At 36.4% G+C, this 10,942-nt stretch overlaps 1 long non-coding RNA gene across 1 annotated transcript; it reads right to left on the bottom strand.

Moving 5' to 3' along the window:
- Window positions 1-1,987: 1,987 nt before the first annotated feature.
- Window positions 1,988-10,726, bottom strand: LOC137856594 (uncharacterized). Its single transcript, XR_011096612.1, has 3 exons — window positions 10,621-10,726; window positions 4,101-4,215; window positions 1,988-2,163 (listed from the first exon to the last, which is right to left on the bottom strand). It is a non-coding gene; the product is annotated as an uncharacterized lncRNA (long non-coding RNA).
- Between the last annotated feature and the right edge of the window lie 216 nt (window positions 10,727-10,942).

Raw genomic sequence — 10,942 nt, 5'->3', positions numbered from 1 at the left:
ACAATAACTTTAATATAGTTAATGTGACTGCTACCAGTCACACCTGTTGTATTTAGGAATATCCAAGATTGAACTGTATTCTAAATGTGGACTTAGTTTTAAAAATGCTGACATTTATGAATTGTGTAAATTGATATCTAATTAACTTGCTTCAGCTATCTTGTTAAATGCCAATTAAATATATTAACATTTGTCCCAATTTAATGTATCAATAAGAATTTAACTGTACTTTACTGTCATTGTAATTCTGACTTAATTACATGCCCAGATGATTTATCGTTTGCATAATTATTCAGCCTTAGTCTATGTTCTTTTAAACAATCAAACTGGGATTGTATTGATTGTCTACAGCATTTGATCTTCCTCTGTATAATTCTTTACCTCTATCAAGACATCTGTTACTAAAACACTAAAATCAAAAGTAAAAGGGGAGGTGGGACTTTCACTGAGCTCAAACATACTGTTATGGAAATAGCAATTTCCCAGGGATTGGACATTGTTCTGTAACATTGATTATTTCTTTAAACAGTCTGAAAAATTAATGAAGGAAGATATGTAATGGACAGGCTCAAGTGACTGGTGGAGATTCATTCTAAACCATTATTAGTTCAATTATCATGTTATACATTAGAGAAAACAAACAAATGAACAAAAACAACTCTGACTTTCTAATATAAAGTAGACACTGTCCCATTTAAAAATCTCCAACAATGGGAGAACTGAAAAAATGAATACATGAATACAAAACTACTATTCCTCACAGAGAAAATGCATGGAGTGTGGCTAGTCTGGCTGGCTAGTCTGAACTTTTCTTGCTTTGGCATACAATAGTTATGTTTTATTCTTTTCATACTTTCCATGTTCATATGAAGTCAGAACTTCAGACCACTCAAATTAGGAATAATTGTTATATAAAGAGAAAGTGAAATAAAACCTATTTTTAAAGTTATAAGGACATTATTTACAAAACTCGTGCCTAGATGATCTGTTCTCAAACTGAATCTTCATCCCGGTTTGGGGCACTAAATCCATTACAGGAAAGAACAGTACAAAAGTTACAAGTTAGTTAATTAATAAAGAATATGAGAGCAACAGCTGAATAAAATATACATAACATGAACTGTGTGGACTATTTTCTCAATGTGATCCATGCTACAACCATCATTCAGAAAGAACTTCAAATATAAGCTTTATGTATCGTTGTTCTTGGCTTTGAGTAGAAATATTCACAATATTTGACTTTAACAGATGCTTACAGCTTCACTGCATCAGATGAGAAAATGAACTCATGTTTCAACTAAAGAATATATTACAAATGGGATTGAGGGGAATAAAGTAATCTTTAAATGCTGCAAACAATGTATGCTAGAAAAAAAGGGGAAAAAATATTGAAATCCTGAGGACTGGAAACCACCTGTCCTAACAAATATGTCTTACAGCTACATGTTTAAGAGTAGGCTGCACTCTAGGCTCCGCTTTTACACACTGAAGAAAGAAATAGACAACTCTAGAGAATAATCCATCACCTTCTAAATTAGGTGTCTAAAGTGGCTATTTCTCTAGACTAACTTGAATGAATCCTGCCCTTTGACATTTAAAATTATTATTATTATTATTATTATTATTATTATTGTAGATAGCACTTACTTTATTCACAAATCCTCTTAGTCCCAAAATGAACACATTTATAAGCTTAGTATTTAACATCTATCTTTTTAAGTCTAAAGCACAGAGAATTTAATCCTTCCTGAATAATTTTGTTTTGGAAACACAGAGAAAAAAAAGAACTGTAGATTTTTTTTTTTCAAAATTAGATCTTGTTTTGTTTAAAAAACATTCTCCTTCTTAAATTAAATGAATTAATTCTGAAAATAGAACAGAATGACAGCCTCAAATTAATCCGTCTTCATTTTATCTAAACTCCTCTCAATTTCTCCACCAACAATCCATTCCAGTTTAATCAGAAGTTTTTATTTCATTGCTTGCCTTGGTTTATTGAAAAGGATGTAATATTGAGACTGGGTGGATCTTCTCACCTGTAAAGGATTACAGCCGGTCATCTCTGGGGTGGAACATTGCCAGCAACAGAGCAGGTTGCTTGTGCAGCACTGAAATCCTCATGGGGTCAGGGCTGTTGGAGCCATCTTCTGAGTTATGAAGAACCTGAAGAGAAACCTCTTTGCATTATGGAGACAGTGCTTCCCAGAGATGTCCCCTGCAAGCAGACACTGACTCCAGGCCATATATATGTACAATGTACTTAGGCTATGGGAAGAAGCAATGGGAAGAAGCAGCTCTACAATAACTAATTATGCTACTTTCTGATGACTTGAAATTCAGCTTTTCCCTGCAAACAAGATAAGGAAAATAACTCTACATTTGTGCCTTCAGTTTCCCAGAGTTTAGAGTGTATTAATGGCTATTGGGTTCAGAATAAATAAACTGGATGGAAAAATCATTATGTGAGGTCCATTTTCTGAATATCAATTTAGTTTCTAAGCACTTCAATAACTTATCCTTAATTTTTAACTTGGATCATCTCTGAAAATAGTAGAAATTTGGGGCATCGTTGCCTTTTCTCTTTTTATAGTAATGGGATATGAATGTGGTAGCTGAGCTTATTGAATTTGACATTAGAAGTTGATTCATCTTTTAAAAAGCATTTTTACATATTGAATTTTGGCCTTTGAGGAATAGCAAACAATCAAAATGCATTGAAAAAAAATTTGAAAAAAAAAAAAAAAGGAATTAACTGAGAAAGATACATGAAAGATACTCTTCATCTCCACAGCACCTTTTAAAAGAAAAGTATGTGCATAAGATAATAAATAGATTTTAAGGTATGGTGGCAGTAACCTCATTTACCAGAGCTGTGAACTGAGGAGAATGAGTCCTTCAGAAGTTTGTGAGAATAACAGGTCTTTGCTTGCATATAAAGTGCGTTTGTTTCCCCAGCATGCTGGTCCTTTGTGTGTTATAGGTGCTCTGTGGGCCGCTCTGCCTGCAGCTTGACTGTGTGATTTTACTGCTCATATGTGCAGCTGAAACAGAGGTACAACATTTGGATGGGTAAATGTTAGATATAGTCATATTTGTGTTTAAACCACATATATATATGTATTAGGTTTATGTGTCCAGGTGGTGGCCACAGGGCTGGAGGTGCAGGGGCCACCTCTGTGGGAAGGAAGACATCAGGGCCTGCGCTGTGCCAGACACCACCAGTTCCAGCTATTTTTAGCTGGTTCCAACAGCCCCACCACAGGGCGCAGCCGAACCCATCAGAGAAGCTTGTGGCTCTTCTGTGAAAACATGTTTAGGAAAGGTCAGAAAATGCCACAGGGAGAGAAAGAGGAGGGAACAGAAAGAGTGGTGAACATCAGAGGAAACACCAACCTCAGAAGAGGAGGAGATGCTCTGCAGCAGAGCAGGTATCTACTGTGGCCCGTGGAAGACCCCATGATGGAGCAGGTTCCTGAAAGAACTGGGACCATATAGAGCCTGCACCAGAGAAGAAGAAGTTTGAGAAGGATGGGGTTGCAAAGAGAAACTACAGTGCAGTACACAAGTGAAATTGAGTCTGGGAAAGAGGAAGGCAAGGTGTTTTCATATTTGTCTTTTTCTGTTTAATTGTCTATTTAGTTCATTTTCCCCAAGTTGGGTCTGTCACTTACAACAGTAACTGATAAACAATCACCCTGTCTTTATCTCTACCCACAAGTTTTCTTGCTCCTGTTCTCCTTACCTTCTCCCCCACCCCACTGAGGGCAGAGTGAGTGAGTACCTGGGCAGGAGTTTCCAAAGCTAACCCACCACAATATCCATGCATGCACAAACACGTGTACATATATAATACATGTGCATACACACCAAGATGTATATTTACAACATTAGGGTGAATGGGGATCATATAAACTACATGTGCTGTAGTGCATGTAAACTACATGCTCTTTAGGGAATAAGATCTCACCAGAACAGACTCTCCAAAAGCAGAATGAGTTTAGGGGCATAGGAAGAACAAATGTCTGCAATTACACTCTATTCATCCCAGAACCATACGTGCAGACTGTCTTACCAGTAGACAAGGGAAACATTTCATTTACCTCCTGTGTTATAACTGACAGCTCTTTTCCCTCCTGGTGTTGCAATCTGTTCTTCTGTCTTTTTCTGAGTGAAGTCATTCTCATTAAATGAAGCACCTTCTTGCTCAGTCCTGGGCTGAATCAAAAGCATCTGACAATGTAACTTCCCCAGCTTTAGCTCAGTTATCACCAGTTGACATTCTTCAAACAAATGAACAAGGAACATTTGTAAAATAAACAAGTTAGAAAAATAACAGCAATTCAGGATGAAAGTAAGAAAGGAAATAAAAGCTTAGATAATAAGAAAGCATGAGGAGAAAGTCGACAGATTTGTGCAGAGCTATGGTGAAAGTGATAAGAGAATCCTCAATAAAAAAAATTGGTTATATAATTCAGTGTGATACTTTGCAATGACCAAAGGCACTCTGCTTGTCTATGTATTAAATATATTATTATATGTTATTGAGAGTGAATCCTGGGGAAAAAATTCTGAATAAATTTGTCCAAGAGAAGAGCACACATTATGTACAAAGAGGTAATTACTACTGAATGAGAACCTCAGACTGAACAACTATACTGTATCACATGCCTTTGGCATCAGAAAAACCAACAGAGTTCTTTCAAAAAGCAAATCAGAAAATACCGTGAAGAATGTCAAAAGTATTCAACAAAACCTCAGATTCCTGTCACTCCTTCCTCTAGAAGGGGGCTGTTTAGTCCCCAGAGTGATCTCAATGGTTAACTATGGGAGCTGTATTTTTCCCATGTCTTCTTTGCTTTGACCATAGCTACATGCATATGACATTCTATGTCTGTGACACTTTCATTAAATTGTCCTTGCTATTTCCTTGTGCTAATACCAATCTAATTCCACAGTATTGCAACATCCTCAATGGATTAGTCACACACTTACTTTTTAGGAAACAATATTATAATACAATAGTGAGTTGCACACAAACAATGAATTGTTCAACATTCTTGAAGGATAAAGAATGTCACATAAATAAGCAAAATAAAATGGCACTAATATAACAGGCAAGGTGATTTAGATAACCACAACCATTGTGGTTTCAATAAACCAACTTCCTGGGCTTGATTCGTATCTACCTCCCTGCAGATCAGTAGTTACACTGTTGTAAATTTTTTTTGGCTCAAACTCAATTCAGTTTTTCTTCTGAAAACAGTTCCCATAATAAGACTAATAGTAAGAAAAGAGGGCAATAATAGCCAAAGACACCATAGAGTTGATGAGAATGTAGCATCAGAGTACAGTTCTCCCAACAGTTAGTTGCAAGCTTTGATGTCCACATTACACAACAGAACCTCACTAGATAGTAAGTACTGAGTATCCAAGTACCTTTAGCTTCAGAATGTTTGGACTTAGGACACAAATTGCCTCAAGTTTTATAATGAACTTCTTCCTACAAGTAAATAAGAAGAGCCAGTGATCAGACTGAAGCCCTGATACACAGTGGTGCACATGACCTAATTACTTCCTACACATATTCCATGACACATTTTTGGCTTGTATAAATTCTTATCCTCACAGACAATGACTAGGTTTATTTCATAGGATGTGTGTGTCAATTACTACTCCTACTGTTCAGTTTGGATACAGCCACCCAGTTCTGGGAGCAGAAAATTGTAGATATGTTGTTGTGAGTCTAGCCTTGACATATGGCCTCAGGTCTTTGGATTGTTTACTCCATTGGGTGAATGAAGCTTCTGAAAACTCCCAGGGAATTTGGGAATAAAATTCAGAAGTGTAAAACCTGATTCTGTGTTCTCGTAGGGCACAATACTCTAATGCTCTGTTATCTGTTAACTTCTAGCTTATATGAAGATTTACAGAGAGCCACGTGAATAATTGTTTTCATATTTTATCCTGCATGTCAGAATGCAATACTGAGTGAGGCGATGCTATAAGTCAAGGAAGAGTGATGTGCTGATGGTGGAGCAGCAGGTCTAAATAAGTCTTGTGGTTATTAGGCAGAATTTGAGAAGTTTTTTAGACAAGCCTGCAAATAAGCAAACTGTCAGAACTCAATTACTGTTCAGTCCAACTTTATACATACTTGCATGTATGGGCCATGTTGTCAGTTTTTCTTATCTATAATTATTATTATTCCCATTAAATCAGAATCTGAGGCTGATTATGCTGTACAAAACAGTGGAATATGCTGTTAGGAAAGATAATTTATATAACAATGAATTAGCATATTATGAAAATAATTAATAAAATAAGTAATAAAACTTGCATTGTTTTAATTTACATGTTCATGGTGGGTAGCCTTTTACTGTTCATCTTCAAACACTGGTGTGGAAGTCGGTGAGATAAGAGAGGTTTGAATGTTAAGTCTGTTTTTTGTAAATAATAACTATGCATTATCCCATTTGTGGAAGAAATATATATATATATATATATATATATATTTAAGTCCTTGTGATGCTAGGAAGATCTATTTATTTATTTATTTATATTTGTAAAAGAAGACAAAGAAGACTTTAAGGTTGTGGACCTGCTTATCTCATGCTGACTCACTTCACCTCTTCTGGATTCTCCCTGTAGATATTTGATGCTTCAGTGAGTCCTACAGGTGCAACTGAATAGACAGTTGAAATATTAAACTACCCGTCTGAGTTGTAAATGATTTCCAAAGCCACATAAAAGAGTAGATCTTAGGGATAAAAAGGAATATCTTAGGGATAAAAAGCTATTCATTCTGTGTGAAACTGAATACTGCTGAAGTAGATCAGTCACAGCATGTAAAATAAAGGAAGACAAGAAAATATAGCAACAGATTTTAGCCCACCAGGGAAGACTCATTCATGATAGAGTTCCTCAGATGAACACAAACTTCCTATGAGGATCTGGGCAACAAGAGGATGGAGTGAGCTGGAGGGTTGAAGGGTGATGGCACCCTTTAACCTTCAGTATTGTGTCTGAATAGTTTAAAAACCAAGGAGGATTAATAGAATATCATGAGGAATTTTTTCTCTGTTTTCAAATGAATATTTGCTTTACTTTATCTGCATTGTGTGGGATGTACAGTCTTGGAGAATTAGTTTTCAGAGCTGTGTTATATGTAATTTTAGCAATGGACACTACAGAGAGATAATACAGACATCTATGAACAATGCCAGATATGGACAAAGTAATTTGATATTTTTGTGGAGATTGAAAAGGGCTTTAATTCCTTATTATTGTTATTTTCCTGGCCTCTCAAATATAACTTTGGTGGGTTGACTCTGGCAAGCAGCTAAGCTCTACATACAGGAGAGAATAGTAAAGGCAAAACTAACTCAGATAAAGATGGTTTAATAAGTGAAGGAAAGAGGAGGGAAAAAAAGTGATCCAAAGAGCAATTCTCACAAGCAGACTGATGCCCCGTCCGTCTCCAAGCAATGGCTACCTGCCAACGTACCTGCTTTTCTGCCTCAATTTTTATTGCTGAGCATGACATTATTTGGTATGGAATATCTCTTTGGGTCAGTTGTCCAAGCTATATCCTCTCCCAGGTTCTTGCCCACTCCTAGCCTACTTGCTGGGTAGGGAGCTATGAATATAATTAACTCCTTCCCAGCCAGACTCAGCACAATAACTAAAGCTCCTTTGGTTAAACTTGTATCTCCAGTTACAGACAACTCTTTAAATCAAAGCATTGGGACTCTAAATTTAGAGTGGTTTAGAAAACTGAGCATGTTGATGGGTGTTCATGCAATACTATTTCAATCCATACCTGTATCATCAGATTTTTTCAGAGCAGTCCTTTTAGTGTATGTTAATAAGTTCTGAGCTAGGATCCAGATAGCATTTCCTAGGAACTTTATAGCCACACTTGTAATTTAGACAGATGAGGACAATCAACGGAAACAACAAAAGAGGCAGAAGGTAATCAGTGTAACGGACACTGAATACCTGAAAACAAGGTCTTTTGGCTTCAAACTATAGAGCAGATTGTATTATGTACCTGAGGTACAATTGATATTTTCATGCTAAAACAATGTAAGTACATTATCTTCTCAGGAACATATGATTTTTAATGGCCACAGTCACATGGCTGGAGGAAAGGGATTTTTACAGCCAGAAAGACACATATAATTCATTGTATATAGACAGGAAAAAAGAAAAAAAAAAACAAACAACACATATTTTGTGAATAGGATGAAATATTTTATGGCAGGATAGGGAGAGAAGACAAGAGTGAAGTCAAGGTTAGAATTGACCCTGGGTGTTGCAGAGCTGCAGAAGGCATAATTGCAGAAAGTCTAAAAAGAAATGTTTTGAGCTTGTGTGAAGTTCTGAGCTGTTGCCAACCAATATGAGCTTCAATGGCTCTAGCATAACATTGCAAACATTGAAATGTTCCAAGATTTTGAATATATCTATTATAAACCATGGACAACACCTATCCCTCCAAATTTCAACTTCTTCAGACCATAGCATATGCATACATATTTGGGCTCTTTCTAAGTGCATTCTGCTTTTTTCAATTCCAAGCTGTATTATTACTATTACTATTACTATTACTATTACTATTACTATTACTATTACTATTACTATTACTATTTCTACACAAAAGTGAGGACTAAAAATTTATCTTGGGGGTATAAGATAGAAATTTATTCCACTAATAACATGGCATTAAATTGTGATAATTGGTGATATTATTATAAATGGTTTTATGCAGAGGAAAGCTAGATCAATAATTAGAATAATGTCTGACATTTGAATCAGTAAGAATCAGTTCCATGTTGTGGAGCCTGTAAAGATACTGTGAAATGTCTTAGGCAAGTTTTATTAAACTGTATTCCCAAGAAGATTTAGACCATACCTCAGTATGTCAAAGTATTCTCCAGCAGTGTTGTCTATTAATTCTGGGCATCCTACATGTAGTAAAACAACAGTCTGAATGGCAATGTAATGAACTAGAGTGGAAAAGTCCTCTGACTTACAGAAAACATATAAACGGTTTCGTTACTTTTTTTTTTTTTTTTTTTTTTTTTATGAGCCAGCCTCTCTCTGATTTACAATAAGGTCTCTTAAAAAAAAAAGTGTCAATTCAGCTGACAAGAAGGTGAGTTTTCACATCAGAGCAGTAGCAGCTTCAGGTTGCAGTGGCACAAAATAGTCTGCATTATAAGAACATGACTTCACGAATTTACGTTTTTTAAACCCTTTTCAACTTGTGCTTTTACTCTGAAAAAGAGGAAGCTCAGGGGAAACTTTATTGCTCTTTACAACTTTCGGAAATGAAGTTGGGGAGAGCTGGCAGACAGCCTCTTCTCACAGAAAACTAGTCATAGAACTAGAGGCAATGCCCTCAAATTGCACCAGGGAAGGTTCATGTTGGAAATTGGGAGAAAGAGTGGTTAGGCATTGGAATGGGTTGCCCAGGGAGGTGGTGGAGTCACTGTCCCTGGGGTGTTTAAGGAAATGTTGATGTGGTGCTTAGGGACACGGTTTAGTGGATAATATTGGTGGTTGGGGGACAGTTGGACCAGATGATCTTGGAGGCCTTTTCCAAACCTTTATGATTCTATGAAGTACTTCTCTTCATTAACGAGACTCTCTATCTATAGAGTCTTGGCAAAAACTTGATGGCTTACCATATAAACATTCAAAATACTCATGAACTCTGCATTCCTAATTTAGGAGATATTTTCTAAATGTACAAGTAACAAAAATGAAGTAATAAAAAAAGCCTCTGAACCTCCAATCAGACTGAGGTTCAAATACCTTCTGTAGCACAAAATTTTTAGATACTCAAGCCAATTTTTCTAGTATAATTTTAAAAAGAGCTCACTCAGTTTGCCCTGATGACTCTGCTGCTACTTGTAAGGACTAATTACATGTTTTTTCTTCTAGCATAACAGAGAAAGTTAGGATGATTCAATAATCAATTTGGTTAGCATTGTAGCAAGAAGAGGGAATAGCCATGTTCTAATGCATGCATCACAAAATACAGAAGAATTTAATAACAAAATAAATTGCATCAATCATTTCATAAGGTCCAAGGAGCAGGAAATTGTGTATGTGACAAAGTATAGTCCTGATTTAGGTTTCTAGCATTATGAAAACTTAAAAACAGAAAATCTGAAGCCTAGGCTAGTGTCTCCTTTGAGCTGAAAAAAGACGTTGCTGAGTGATTTACGGGCTACCTAGGAAATACAAAGATTAAAAAATGCCTCACCAGCAACATTCCAAATAACATATCAGCATGAAAAGACTCCCAAGGAAGCCTGTCCAAAAAACTCAAGCACTCCTGGTGAGACTGACTCAATTATCAGCTGTAATAGCATCAGGTGATAGACTTCAGTAAGCAAAGTGTTGCACAGTGAGAAAATTCTATTAGAAAACACCAATTTACACCTCTGAATTGTCGTGAATATTCGTTAACATCTCCTGTATGCATTGTAGCCATTAACTAATTAATGAAATCCTAAAGAGAAGCAAATACCCAGTATGTGGTGAGCAGGTGTTACCATTCCCTTTTTGCAGTTGATGGGGAAACTGAGGAGAGACTTACTGTTGTCTTACCTGAGACCAGACTGTTGGCAAACTGGAGATGTTCCTGAAGATTGCATGATGTGACTGGTGCTCCCACAGAAGCTGGTGAGGTGCTTGTCCACCATCTTACCCCAAGATTCTGGTCATTGTCCTTTAGCTCTGCTTGCATATATGAGGTCACCTTAAAGTGATCAAACAGATCTGGATTATGCTGAACTCTTTAGGAAGAAAGTTTTTCCATCTCTACAAGTTTTGATAGTGGTTGTCCACAAACACTTTAAGTTGTTTTGGGCCCCCAGTGCTAATAAAAGAAGTTGTCCTACCTTTTCTTTCCCTCTTACCTTCTCACTTC

The sequence above is a fragment of the Anas acuta genome, chromosome 5 (assembly GCF_963932015.1).
Source record: "Anas acuta chromosome 5, bAnaAcu1.1, whole genome shotgun sequence".
NCBI lineage: Eukaryota > Metazoa > Chordata > Aves > Anseriformes > Anatidae > Anas > Anas acuta.
Note: the sequence above shows the minus strand (reverse complement) of the source record. Positions and strands in the feature narration are given on the sequence as shown.